This window comes from Castor canadensis, chromosome 12 (assembly GCF_047511655.1).
Source record: "Castor canadensis chromosome 12, mCasCan1.hap1v2, whole genome shotgun sequence".
Taxonomy (NCBI): domain Eukaryota; kingdom Metazoa; phylum Chordata; class Mammalia; order Rodentia; family Castoridae; genus Castor; species Castor canadensis.
Window position 1 is genome coordinate 77285897 of NC_133397.1, and position 13005 is coordinate 77298901.

Sequence of the window (13005 nt, forward strand, 5' to 3'; positions counted from 1 at the left end):
TGAATGAAAACAACTTAAACTCACTGGAGCCATAACAAAGCCTAATTACAAAGTTTAACAAGGGTCCAGAGATTATGAGAACTGTTAGAAACTGACTTGACCAATTTATTCATATTTCATAATCTTGCCTTTGGAAATGTGGAACATCTCCAAATTACATAGTTTGACTCTCATATTATGGTATCTTTGTAGTTCCTAGGTAAACACTGAAACTGCCTATGGGAATTTGTTTTAATATTTTATGTCCAAAAATGTAAAACAAAATAAGGTAAGATTGTATTCATTAAATGGAAAAATAAATATATATATTTGACCTCACAAATTTGACGTTAATAATGCGTCTGACTCACTAAGTTGTTTTGTATAGAAAATACTCTGAATCAATTATATCTATTTGATTAATAATGCTTTAATTTTTTTCTTTTGAGACAGAGCATTGCTATGTAGCCTAGGATGACCTTGAACTTGTCATCCTATTTTCTTCAGCCTTGTAAATGCTGGATCTTCAGGAGTGCAGCGCTACCTGGCTATGATGTTTTAATTTCTCATTTTCCTGTACTTTGCTCATAATATTAAATTTACAATTTATTTCTCAAATATGCTTTCATAATACCAAAATCTGAATTCTGGAGAATATATTTATTCTATGTTACTGGTAATGCCTTTCTTTCATACTCAAATTACCTTTTTGGTTTTGGTGCAAAGAATTTCTGATTTTATGGTTTGTTGGCCCTTGAAAAATTACTCATACAGTTTCTTGAGGAGTTCAGATGCTCATGGGTTTCCCCAGAGAGGTTTCACTTGAGTATTTTACCAATAAGGACATCTTAGACTAATTTCAAGGCTGATGAATCATAGACCGCTCTATACCATGAAGTAAAAATTGTTGTCGGTGTTGGTTTGAGCTATTACTGATTGAGAAAATCTTTTACTATTATTATTTTTTTATTAGGGTATTTTTGTTATAGAGGAGTAATTCATTGTGACAATTTTGAATAGGCTCACATTGTACAATTCTCCCCCTCAAACTCCTCCTGCCCCACTTAAAGCAATTGCAAGCACTTCATATAGGTATATGGAGTCCATCAACCATATTCCCTCATGTTAATCTGCTTTGTTCACCCTCTCCCTTCTCCAAGTATCCCCCCACTGTACCTATTTTATAGTTCTGTCTTTTGTTATTAATTTCTAAGTTGATGTTCAAAGGGGTTTCTGGATGTGTCCCCTCTGTTACTACTCTTTACTTTGTCCAATCTAACCCTTCCACTTTTGTCTCTTACCCCTTCCCTCTCACTCCAAATCTTTCTGCAGATTTCCATATGTATCCTTATATCTTCAGGAAATCTTTTTTTGTCTCTCTTTCAATTTCCTAATTAATTTAGAGCCCTCTATTCAGTTTCTTTAGGTGTTGGTATGATACAATCCAGCTTCTGTTTTGTTCACATGTACTTTGAAAGTATGGCCCTTTCACCTCATCTCAAATTAGTGTTCCACAGGATTCCCCACAGAGTGAATTCCATGCCTCTTTGTCTCTCTGGCCATGCATAGCCTGGATACTGGAGCTCAAGTGATTGCAGTGTCCTTAAATGGTTTCAGGATAAGAGTAGCTTTGGGGCTAGGAAATTTTATGGTGAAAGAAAATAAAAATTGGCCCAAAGTTGTCACTTTCTTTTTGTATTGTCCCTTTCCTTCCTCTCCCTATTTTACTTCTTCCTTTCCTCATCTTTGTTTCACTCTCTTTCCTTTTTTCCTTCCTTTCTTCCCTCCTTCTGGCCCTACCCCTCATTTCCCCTTGCCCTCCTTACCTCCCACCTTCCCCTATGTTTCTTTCATTCTTTTATCAATGTTGTTTTCTGCCATGTTTTATTACTACACTAGAATTTTCTGAGGTATTTCATCTGTCATTACTGTAAAACTCAACTCATTTAATATATTTTGATTTTGAACTGATGTTCTTCATTAGAGCATCCAGTGGTTTGTGGTTTAGAGCTTCTAAGTTGACTTCTGTGTCTTGTGTCTTTTCTAGTTGCACAACTACCCTTTCTGTGATATTTTAGCTCTTGGTTTGCATTAGACACGTTCACAATCTTCTGCCTCGCCAAATTGCTTTCTTAATTTTTGTTTGCTTTGCATAGTCCCCTCCAGGATCAGTAAGAACTGATCTGTACCAGGCAGGCAGGGGCACCAAGATGGTGTCACAGACTCAGGTCCTCATGTCTCTTTGCTCTGGGTCTCTGGTGAGAAATTTTAAAATGTCACAGTCTCCTCAGAATAATATTTTTGTAGAGAAAAAAATTGTAAGATGTACTTGGATATAATGACTATTTTCTATATAAACCCAATAGTATATTGACATAACTCCATTAGAAATGACCTTTGAAATGACATTTTTCAATATTTTTATTTTAAAGTCTATGCAGGTGTGGACATATGATCATTACCTTTTCTTGATTGCAGGTACCTCTGGGGACATAATGATGACTCAGTCTCCAGGCTTCCTGGCTGTATCTACATGAGAGAGGTCACCACAACTGTAAGTCCAGCCAGAGTCTTTTATCCAGCTCCATCCAGAAGAACTGCTTGGCCTGGTACCAGCAGAACCAGAACAGTCTTCTAGACTTCTCACCTACTGGGCATCCACCCACGCATCTGGGATCCCTGACTGCTTCAGTGACAGTGGGTCTGGGATAGATTTCACTGTCACCATCAGCAGCCTCCAAATTAAGACATTGCATGTTATTACTGTCAGCATGGTTATAGTGCTCCTCACATGGTGCTTCAGACTTGAATATAAATTTCCTCTCAGAAACTCATAGGTTGCTTGTACCCCACACAGCCCTTGGCTGGCATACTATGACCATCTGCATGATAGCTTGTGATGAGAAGGCCTATAGTGTTCAACAGAAAATGAAGGGCTCAGTGTCCCTTAAATCCCTTAGCTTGGAAGGTACCTATAGGGAAATATAGGAATGAAAATCTATTAGTTTTCTGTTTCTTCAGGGACTGTTTACAGAGATCATCACTTCTTTGGCTTGATTCTGAGAAATATCATTTTATAGTTCAAAGATCAGAATCCCAACACAGGACTCAATGGGCTAAAATCTAGATGTTGGCAGGCTACATTCCTACTGGGAGGCTCTAAGAGAACATATGTCTCTGCCCTTGCCAGCAACTAGAGTTTTCCTGTATCTCTTGGTCAGTGACCCTTTTCCTCCATCTTCAATGCAAACAACGTATCAGCTCTCACCTTATTTCTGGACCACATATACCTATTTGCTTTCCAAATGTAGACACAGAAACCTTACTACATAGTAATATTGGGTGTGGTTTTGTGTTCAGTAGACTTTTCCTTCAGGCTTTACATTTCATATTTATTAACAGATTTCAATTTTTGGACCTGGTAAAACTCTGTGTCTCTATGGAAACAATATGATAATTAATCCAATTCTTACATTCATTTAAAATAGTAATTGAGCACCTAACATGGGACATGAGATACAGCCAGGAACAAGAGTGGCATAGGCCACACATAATTGTTTGAGTACTCCATAGCATCTTAAAGTTGTCTGCATATGGATTAGCTCTTCCTAACTTGCTTAGTGGGAGCAGTTGGGACTCAGGCCTGTCAGGTATTTCCCAGGAATGGGTTCTGGGTGATAAGAGTTGTACCAAGTATCTTAGCGTATTCTTTACTGTGACAATACACTAGAGGTAAACAAGTTAAAGGAGTAAGGATTTGTTTTGGCTTATGTTTCAGAGGTTTCACTTCATGGTCAACTAGCTCCATTGCTTTTACTTTTGTGGCTACCCAAAAACATCATGGTGGAAGGGTGTGGTAGAAGAAACCTGCTCACCACATGGCTGCTGGGAAGCAGAGAGAAACAGGAAGTGTCCTGAAACAAGATATAGTTTTCAAAGTCACACCCTCAGTTAACTATCTCCTCCATAAATGCCCCACCTCTTACTTTCCCCTATCACATAACCCATAAAATTATACATCCATCAATAGATTGATGTATTGATTAAGTCAGAATCCCTATGATCCAATCATCTTTCAATGATCACATCTGTCAGTTATGCACAAAACCTTCAGCGAAAGAACTTTTTTGGGGACACTTCACATAAATCATAGTACCAAATAAATGTTGGAATAAGACCTAGATATTTATCTATATTGGAACACAAGTAAAACGTGAACCAAAGAAACAGTCAATGTAAATTCTAAAATAAAAGGAAAACTCCACTTTTCCTTAGAGTAAAATAATAATTAAAACAGTTTTGTGATACCCTCCATCATTGCAAACTTTGTATTTGGCACTTGAAACATCTGGGGACTTTAGAAAAGGTGCAGGCAGCAGTGTGGTTCAGGTTTGTTTGGAATCACCTTAGGTCTTCCCTGTTCCTTACACAGCACTTTGCTCTTAGTTCCTTCAACTGTCATGAGATATGGCCATGAAGATAGGAGAGACAGACCATTTGAGGCAGGCTATCAAACAGGGAAAATAACCCACTTGGGGCTCCCTTTGCTTAACTAACCTGTTACGCTCTTCCTAGACTCTTTTAGTTTTCTTCGGTACTACTCTGAGCCATCTCTAGAGCAATAAATCTCCTCTAAGTTGTAATACACTAGCAGTTGTAAATATCTTTGCAAGATAGTGTTGAAAGAAATACCACTGAGCCTAGCTTGTCTGGTTAAAAAAGGCCTGCCCCCAATTTGACTTCCCTGGCCAAGTCCTCTACTTAAGACCTTATAAATATTGGCTGCATCTCATACATACAAATAAAGGCCAAAAATTAGCGTAAGCACATGTGCAGAATACCCCCATGTTATATGATAAGGCTGTGTTAATTAACCTGCCAGTCACCGTATCCCATCCCTAAGGACTGCCTGGATTTATCTAGCCTTACAATTTATAAATTAGTCTTTAAACAAAGAGAATAATGTTTCTCTTCCATCTGGCAGGAGATCACCATTTATCTTGTGGTGCTTTTTCTTACCTTTTCTTTCCTTTTCGTTCAGTGAACTTTTGCATTTTGCATCTGTTCAAGGGGGGGTAGGGGAGGGAGCGGGGGGTGGTAAGGGAAGGGGTGGGGGGAAGGGGGGAGAAATGACCCAAACATTTTATGCACATGTGAATAAAATAAAAATTTAAAAAAAAGAACTTGGGATCATCTGTATCTTCTTATCCCACTCAGCCCAGTAATGCATGACCTTCTTCAAAGCTAATCTTCTCCTATATGTACTTCTGTACAGTGGATTTATCCTTAATTGTGTGTGTATGTTCACATATTAGGAAAATCAGTATGGTAGAAAAAGAGTAGAGCTTCACCACATGGCATACCAAGACAGAGATTTCAGCATCATCTTGGCCATGGCTCAGTGTGAAGATAAATTTTTCTACTTAGATTTCCACTTCTCCTATTGGCAAGTAACACATTGATGTCTCTACTAGTTTTGTAGTACTGAGTAAGAAATGATATCAATTTAGCAGCTCATTTGTCATAAGACTATGCCCAGAAATCAAGGAATGGTGTCACTGGGTTCTCTGCTCACAGCTCCTGGAAGTTACTCCCCTTCCTTGAAACATGGCTCCTATATCTCCAAAGTCAGCACTGGAGAATCTCCTCCACACCTGATTCTCTTCATGTTTGGAAACTTTCCAGTTTCCCTTTGTCTCTCAATCCAGATTTTAAGGTCTCTATGATTAGGTCAGAACTACTTAGGTAATTTCTTTAAAGTTAACTTATTTTTATTAGGTCTGCAAAATTCTTTTACTTAAAGAAACTGAATTATGTTCTACTAAATACCTGGTAGAAGGTGTGTTGATTCTTTGGGCCAGCAAATGTAGAGTTTTATCTATATAAAATCATTATTCATAATTTACCAAATACAGATATGGTATCATATGATTACTTGGAACTGGTTATTATTCAATTCTTACCCATTAAAAGTATGGGTAACAGAGAAGATTATGTGTGGTTAAACAGACACAGGAGAAAATGTGTTCTAGAAAGCAGTCCTAGTTGTAGACAGAAGGAAAGCATAAATGGGAAAAGACAATAGTAAAGGGAAGGAGAAGACATAATTTAAAGACTGAATACTGAAAGGAAGGTTTCATGGATCTCATATGATTATTTCAGAGAGAAAGAAGGGAGAGAAAAGCAGTAATAAAGAGAAAATGGAAGAAAGAGAGTACTAAAATTGCCAAATTCAGATGCATAGAAAGAAAAACAATACAAACACATAAAAAATCGGAACATCCCAAACTTAACAGTGACAAAAACAAATTAACAAAAAAATTCAGAATATTCTAATGGTCCCCAAAGTGGGAATTTCTCCACTCCTCTCCAGTTTCAGAGTCTTTCAGTCCACTAGATGCCAGTCTAGTCTGATATCTGACTCTGGAATTCTGTTTGTTTATAGCCTTGTGATCCTTTTCTAGGGGTGGTGGGGTATCTGTGAAGGGGCGGGGGAGAATTTGATGATCTGCATAGAATATGTGGTGAAGGCTTCCAGAGTTTGAGCCCTTGACTTGCTAATCTCACATCGTTCCCCTTGCTGCCCCAAATTTACAGCTTTCCCTGCTGCCAAGCTCCAGACTACTTACTTACTAATTATGTAATCTGGGTGCAGTCCTTTGTCAAATGTTGCTCTGACAGGAGCTGGTTTGCTCAGCATGGCAGCTCACATCAGAAATTCTCACCACTGAAATTTCTTAGATTGGGCTGTGGCAGACAGCAGTGCCCAGCTGGTCCTAAGGCTCTATCCATTGTTGAGTGGGGAATTATATTCAGATGTTTCCACTGCCTGCATTCCTCTCACTACTTTCTCTGCCATGTTATAGACCATGTACTGAACCCTCCACAGCATCTGTGCTTGTGCCACAGTGACATTTCTATCCAGTGATGCCTCCTATGGCTTCTTTGCCCCAGGCCATGTTTGGGCTGGGTTTATTTGTCCTAAGCCACACTCTGGATGGATTATTTGCCCTAAGCTTCACTCTGGTCTTTTTCTTTGTCTTGGGCTGTGCACGACAGGTTTTCTGCTCCAGCCACCCATTATGGCTTCATAGATCCTTGTTATATGCATTTATGGGTGCTCTTGAAAGGAGAAACAACCTCAGCAGTTCTTATGAGATTTAACTCCTTGCTCTGGTTTGCCAGCCTTCTGTCATGGGATAAAGGGATTCAGGGCTCATTAGATTCCCAGTTGACATGCAATATCCCAAGTGGTTGATTTTATAATTTTACTTGGAATTTATATTCCAGTTATTTTAAAGCTGAGACTACACCTAGAGTTTTTAAATGTATCATTTCTGTTTGCCTCTCTGTTTTTATGGTCCATTATCTCTACTTTCTTGGACTAGTTTGTATTGTTTGTTTTTTTAAGTCGAATTTTTCTTGTTTACTTTTTAATTATGAATTAATTTAAGTAAATTGAGAATGTCAACTTATTTGGCTTAAAGATACTAAATTTGTATTTGGATGTAGTTCAGTTCTAGAACACATGCTTAGCACACGCAAGCCCCTGGGTTTGGTCTCTACCACTATGAATAATTAAATTTACCACATGGATGAGTTAAAATTTCAAATATATTTTAAACACTTCTTTACATGATGAATGTTTTCTTCATATTAGAAGACATATAATCATCTTAAAGTCTACAAGGTAGTGTTATACCCATTGTTTGTGAAGCCAGTATTAATTTCCATGAGCCCATTATTCACACCTCCCAGGCTTCTTCTCTTTATATCTTCATGTTTCTCCCCACGGTTACATTCCTCTACCAGCAGACCTGCCTCCAGCATTTCCTTTATATAGTAGTGAAAAGTCACTGATGTTATTGTTTTGTTTTGTTTTTTAAATAATATTTCCTTTTACCTTATTGTCATTATCTCTGTTTCTGGGACTCCAAATATTTTTGAACTCTTTAATTAGAAAATTATTTTTTCATTAAAGTATTCGAGTTTTCTTTATCCTCTGCATTAATTCTGCCTTTCAACTTTTAAATCCAACAAAAATAATGCACCAAGTTTTTAATTGCATTTACTGTGGACTATATTATCTTAGAATCTGCAGGTGTCTCAAAAATAATTTATTTCCTTAAGTAGAAGATTATTTTGCTTTTGAAAATTCAAACTTTCATTCACTTTACCATAAGTGAATATAACATAAAACCATAAGTGATATTCACTTTACCATAAGTGAATATAACATAAAACCATAAGTGATATACCTATATTGGATGAAAATATGATCCAGTATTTGATCAAAATTTGGGCACTCTATCCTTTTATACTTAAAACCATATGTATAACTGATATATATCAAAATACCTGGCACATTTCTCTTTTCTTCCATCATCAATATTTCTTGAGCATTTACAGTGCACTAGGCACAACAGAACATTCAGAAAGCTTTGCCCCTGTTCTTGAGGACATTACAGTCTCTTTTTAAAAACATTATTTATTGTTTTTACATGTACTTACATGTGTATACAATATTTGGGCCGTCTTCCCTCTGCCCCCTGTCAGTATCTGTTCACCCTCTTGTTCTTTGGTTTGTTGAAGAAAAAAACATAAGATAAAAGAAAAACATAGCGTTTTTGCTCGTTTGAGAGGAAGATACATATACAGGGTGATTCATTGTGTTGTTTCCATGCATATGTGTGTTACAACCCAAATTGGTTCATCTCTACTGGCCCTCGTCACTACTTCTTAGTCCCCTTCCAAAGGTGGCCTCTGCCAGTTTAAGATTGCTATATTCACTCCTCTATAGTGAACACATCAACCACATTCAGGTTTTTGGTTTTCTTTCTTTTCCCTGTATTTATCATGCATGATCTTCCCTGAGTGTTTGGCCAATGTCCAATAGTATTTTGCTGCATTCATTTAAGGTCTATAATTCACATATGAGGGAGAAGATGGAATTTTTGGCCTCTGAGCTGAGTAACTTCACTTAAGATGATGTTCTCCAGTTCCATCCATTTTCCTGTGAATGACAAAATTTCACTCTTTGTGGCTGAATAAAATTCCATTGTATAAATATCACATTTTCTTAATTCATTCATCAGTAACAGGGATCTTGGCTGTTTCCATTGCTATTGTAAATAGTTCTGCAATAAACATGGTGTGCAGGTGCCTTTGTCATAACCTGAGTCACATTCCTTTGGGTATAATCCCTAGGAGTGGTATTGCTGGATCATATGGAAGATCTATGTTTAGGGTTTTAAGAAGCCTCATACTGTTTTCCAAAGTGGTTTTATTAGCTTACATTCCCACCAGCAGTGTATGAGGGTTCTTTTTCCCCTGCATCTTCACCAACATTTGTTGTTATTGTTGTTCTTGTTCTATTCTAACAGGAGTGAGGTAGAATCTTAGTGTGGTTTGATTTGCATTTCCTTTATGGCCAGGGATTGTGAGCATTTTTTCATGTGTTTTTTTGGCCATTTGGACTTCTTCCTTTGAAAAAGTTCTGTTTAGTTCAGTTGCACACTTTATTGGTTCATTAATTATGGGAGTTTAGTTTTTGTACTCCCTGTATATTCTGGTTACAGCTCTTTGTCTGATGAATATCTAACAAAGATTTTCTTCCATTCTGTAGGTGGTCTCTTCAATTTAGAGACCATTTATTTTGTTGTGCAGAAGCTTTTTACCTTCGTGTGGTCCTATTTGTCAATACTTTTTCTTAGGTGCTGAGCTGCTTGAGGTCTACTGAGAAAGTACTTGCCTATGCCTATTGCTTCTGGTGTATTCCCTGATCTTTCCTGTACTAACTTCAAGGTTTCCTTCTGATATTAAGGTACTTAATCCACTGTGAGTTGATACTAGTGCAGGGTGACAGGCATGGATCTAGTTTCAGTTTTCTGCAAGCAGATACCCATTTTATCCCAGCAACATTGTTGAAGAGGCTGACTTTTCTCCATAGTATGTTTTTGGCACTTTTGTTGAAAATTAGGTGGGCGTAACTGCGTGGATTCATATGTGGTTCCCTATTCTCTTCCACTGGTCTTCATATCTGTTTTTTGTGCCTGTTCCATGCTGTTTTTATTGTTATGGCTCTGTAGTATGGTTTGAAGTTGGGTATTGTGGTACCTGTAGTGTTGCTCTTTTTGTTCAGTATTGTCTAGGCTATTCGTGGTCTTTTGCATTTCCAAAAGAACTTTAGGGTAAATTTTTCAATCTTTGTGAGGAATGTCATTGGTATTTTGATGGATATTGCATTGAACATGTAGATTGCTTTTGGTAGTGTAGCCATTTTTACTATGTTGAGTCTGCCAATCCATGAGCATGGGAGATTTTTCCACCTTCTTTAGTCTTTAATCTTTCTTCAATAGTTTGTAGTTCTCCTTGTAGAGGTCATTTACATCCTTTGTTAAACTTATTCCTAGGCATTTTATTTTTTTTGAGACTATTGTAAATGGAATTGTTTTCCTATTTTCTTTCTCAATCTGTTCATTGTTGGTGTATAGAAATGCTACTGATTTTTGTAAGTTGATTTTGTATCCTGCTACTTTGCTTAAGCTGTTTATGGTGTCAGGAGTTTTTGGGTAGAGTTTTTTTTACATCTTTAAGTATAAGATAAGTTCATCTGCAAATAGGGATTGTTTGACTACTTCTTTCCCTATTTGTATTCCTTTTATTTCTTCTTCTTGTTTCCTTTCTCTGCCTAGGAATTAAGATTATGTTGAACAGGAGTGGGGAGAGTGGGTAACCTTCTCTTGTTTCTGTTATTAGGGGAAATGGTTTCAGTTTTTCTCCATTAAGTATGATGTTGGCTATAGGTTTGTCATATATAGACTTTATAATGTTCAGGTAGATTCTTTCCTCAAGGATGTATTCCTAGTTTCCTTAGAGCTTTTATCATGAAATGGTGTTGAATGGTATGAAAGACTTTTTCTGCATCTATTGAGATGATTGAGTGCTTTTTGTCTTTGTTTAATGTGCTGTATTACATTTAATGATTTGCATATGTTGAACAGCTCTGCATCCCTGGAATGAAGTCAACTTGGACATGGTGAATGACCTTTCTGATATGTTGTTGGATTCATGTTGCCATTATTTTATTGAGGATTTTTGCAACAATGTTCATTAAGAAGATTGGTCTATGGCTCTCCTGTTTGGATGTGTACTTCTCTGATTTCGGATTGAGTGTAATGTTGGGTTCATAGATGAGTTAGGCTGTGTTCCTTCCCTTTCTATTTTGTGGAAAACTTTAAGGAGTATTAGTATTAGTTCTTCTTTAAAGGTATGGTAGGATTCAGTGGAGAATCCATCAGTTCCTGGACTTTCCTTTTTTGGGAGACTATTGCTGCTTCAGTTTCATTATGTGTTATAGATTTTCTTAGGTGGTTAATATCCTCTTGGTTCAGTTTTACATGGTCATAAGTATCTAGAAATTTGTCCATTTCTTCAACATTTTCTAACTTATTGGAATATAGGTTCTCAAAATAGTCTCTGATGATTCCCTGGATTTCCTTAGTGTTTTTTGTTATCTCCCCTTCTTCATTTCTGATTTCACTAGTTGGTGTGTTTTCCCTCCTCTTTTTAGTCACATTTGCCAGGGGCTTGTCAATCTTGTTTATTTTTTCAAAGAACCAGCTTTTTGTTTCATTGATTCTTTGCATTTTTTACCTTCATTAATTTTGGCCCTCATTTTTATTATTTCTCTCCTTCTGCTTGTTTTAGGTTTTTTTTTTCCTAGACATTTGAGATGTAGAATTAGGTCATTTATTTGTGATCTTTGTGTCCTTTTATTGTATGCACTCATGGCTATAAGCTTTCCTCTTTGTGGGACTTGCTGTGTCCCCTAGGTTCTGATAGGTTGTGTTTTCATTTTCATTAAATTCCAGGAACTTTTTTGATTTCCTCTATGATCCACTGATCATTAAGCAATGTGTATTTCATCGTCTAATTTCTTGTGTATTTTCTGCTGATGTTTTGTTGTTCTAGTTTTATTGCATTGTGATCAGATCAAATTTCTATTTTCTTATATTTGCTGAAGCTTGCTTTGTGTCCTAAGATATGGCGTATTTTGGAGAAAGTTCCATGGGTTGCTGAGAAGAATTTGTATCCTGCTGTTGTTGGATGAAATATTCTGTAGACATCAGTTAGGTCCATTTGATCTATGGTGTCATTTAAGTCTAGGATTTCTTTGTTGATTTTTTCATCTCGATGACATATATACTGGTGATAGAGGGGTATCCAAGTCTCCCATTACCACTGTGTTTGTGTGTATGTGTGCTTTACAGTATTTTAGTGTATATTTGATGAAGTTGGGTGCACTGACATTGGGTGCATGTAGGTTGATAATTGTTATTTCATTTTGATGTATTGCACCTTTTATTAGTATGAAGTGACCCTCTTTGTCTCATTTGATCTATGTAAGTTTGAAGCCTACTTTGTCTAATATAAGTATTGCTACTCAGCCTGTTTACAGGGGCAATTAGCTTGGTAAATCTACTTCTAGCCTTTCACCCTAAAACAGTGTTTATTTATGTCATTATTGTGGGTCTCTTATAAAAAACAGATTGTTGGATCTTCCTTTTTAATTAGTTTGCCAAATGGTGTCTTTTGATGGGGGAGTTGAGTCCACTGACATTCAGAGTTAATATTGATAAGTATTTGGTGAATCCTGCCATTTAGTTGTTTTTGTTTTATAAGGATTTGAATGTGTGCAGCTGAGTCAATGTTACAACTTGATTATTTGTTTTTTCCTCTTCTGAGTTTTAATACTTTCTGTCCTCTCATGCTTTTGTTTGCTTTCATCTTCTGTGTGCAGAATTCCTCGTAGAATCTTCTGTAATAGTGATTTGGTGGTCATATATTACTTTAGTTTCTGTTTATCCTGAGAGACTTTATTACTCTGTCAATTTAGAATGATAGTTTTGCTGGACAGAGTATGCTAGGGCTGTAATTGTTCTCATTCCATGCCCCTCTTTCTTTTAATGTTCTGTTGAGATATCTGCTGTTATTTTGATGGGTTTACCTTTATATTTTATTTGT

The 13005-nt window shown here is 36.8% G+C and overlaps 1 gene segment (V, D, J or C); it reads right to left on the reverse strand.

Moving 5' to 3' along the window:
• The window catches only part of LOC109699244 (immunoglobulin kappa variable 4-1-like), a 935238-nt gene that overhangs the window by 179209 nt on the left and 743024 nt on the right, over nt 1-13005 (reverse strand).